We start from the raw sequence: 2,073 nt of genomic DNA on the forward strand, positions 1-2,073 counted from the left end.
CAAAATGTTTATAGACATAAAACAAAAATAAATAATAAAAAAATAGTAAAAAAAGATGGTTGTGCTCATTCATTAAAGGAGTGCCAAGCAGGGTCACTGGACCCTCACCTGAGTATCCAGCCACTCTTTCCAGCCAACTAGTCAAGATTTGGAAGACGAAAGAAAAATGAGGAAGAACCCAACAGAGGGATGCTTTTGGAAGCCCTTGTCAGGAAACTCCAATGGACTCTTATATGAACATTTGAAAATTGCCCTGTCCTGACTTTTTTCTAGTTCCCTGTCTAGAACTTGTAATGCTAATTACTCTTGCCTTTACTTCTCCTTCACATCTCCTATTCATGATTCAAGGACTTTCTTCTCCCCTTAGAGACAAGAGTTATGCAATTTGGGAGTCTTTTAGATAGACCCACTGAAGGGGTACTCCAATTGCCTCACCCTGTGTCCCTGTTCAGCATGGAAGAAGCCAGAGCGGTCTGCATCCCTATTCCCTATTGGCAATGTGGGTAACCCCTTCAGAGGATGGTGTGATAAGAATAGGAGGTAGGAATTGGCTAGGCAGTTAGGGTAAAAAGACCCCAAAGAAATGTAGCCAGTTTCTGGGCTAAAAGTTAAAATGTCCTTGGACCTGTTAGCAACACACTCTGTTCCAAAGGCAAAACATGTCAAAATGTCAAAAGTATTTGGGAGCTTGTATCTAATCCTTAAAATATTATAGGGTTACCTCTTCAGAGGGGGGAATGTTGGAGGGGAGGGAGTAGGCATGGATTTGATCAAAACATCTTATATGCATGTATGAAATTCTCAATAAAATTTTTGTAAAAGTTAAAAAAAAAATTAAAAGACCACAGAAAAAAAATCAGAGCCATGACCAAGAAAAAAACATCTCATTTCATACTTGACTCTGAGCCAAATCTCAGATATGGGATAAGGAATCCAAGCATCTAGTCCAGGGCTGACCCCTAGAGCTATGTGGTAAATATGAGTTTCCATAAATGTCAGGAAGTACAGGCTTCAGGGTCCCAGTTTGCATTGGAGGAAACGCAAGGGGATAGTGGCAGACCCAGTGACAGTCTGAAGGCACCTAGACTATAGGTGGAGAGCAGAGGTGTCTACTTCTTCCCCTCCTGATGCCTCCCAGGGTCCTGTAACTCCAGAGTGAGGAAACCGAGGTTCAGAGAGGGCAAGAGACTATCTAAGGCCATGCTGTCATCAGCTAAGGTCACATTGTCATCCAACATTGGTAGAACTAGGGTTGACCTAGATTTCTTAACACCAAAACTGACTCTTCCCAAGAGCCTCCGACTGGGGCGAGGTTGTTCTCCCACCCTAACCTCTACACCCCATGGGGAGGAGGAATGCAGGTACAGTTGGAACAGGGCCAGTGGCAGCCTTTTGGATTGAGCTGCTCGGTCAGTCTGGGGCAGGCCTCGTGGCTGAGCAGAGGCTGTAGGGAGGTCGCCAGGAGGGCAAAGCTGCTTCACAGGAGCACAGGGCCTTCAGCCTGGCATGGGCAGGGTGAGGAGTATCAGGTCAGCGGGGACTGTGGACGGGCTCAGAACATGGATAGGACTGGCCCAACTGGGGCTGTTACCCATCTGCCCCCCCCCAATGATAAGAATAGGAGGAAGGAATTGGCTAGGCATTTAGGGTAAAAAGACCCCAAAGAAATGTAGCCAGTGGCCCTGATCCTGAAGTTTTAAGAAAAAGATCTTTGGGCAATCACAAATTCACTAAGCCTCAGTTTCCCCATCTGTCTACAGTAGTATAACTAGAGGATAATGGTAAATTACAATTTATAAGTACAGGGGCTGGAGAGATGGCTCAGCGGTTAAGAACACTGGCTGTCCTTGCCGAAGACTCGGGTTCAAATCCCAGCACCCACATGGCAGGTAACAGCTGTTTGTAACTCCAGTTCCAGGGGATCCAACAGCCTCTTCTGTCCTCCGTGGGCACTGCACGACACTGGTGCACTTACCTACATGCATGCAATACATTCATACACATAAAATAAAAAATAATAAATAAAATATATTTTTTAAAATTATAAGTGCAGGAGATATCACATTCTTATTT

Source organism: Nannospalax galili, unplaced genomic scaffold, assembly GCF_000622305.1.
Source record: "Nannospalax galili isolate Female #2095 unplaced genomic scaffold, S.galili_v1.0 scaffold83, whole genome shotgun sequence".
NCBI classification, from domain to species: domain Eukaryota; kingdom Metazoa; phylum Chordata; class Mammalia; order Rodentia; family Spalacidae; genus Nannospalax; species Nannospalax galili.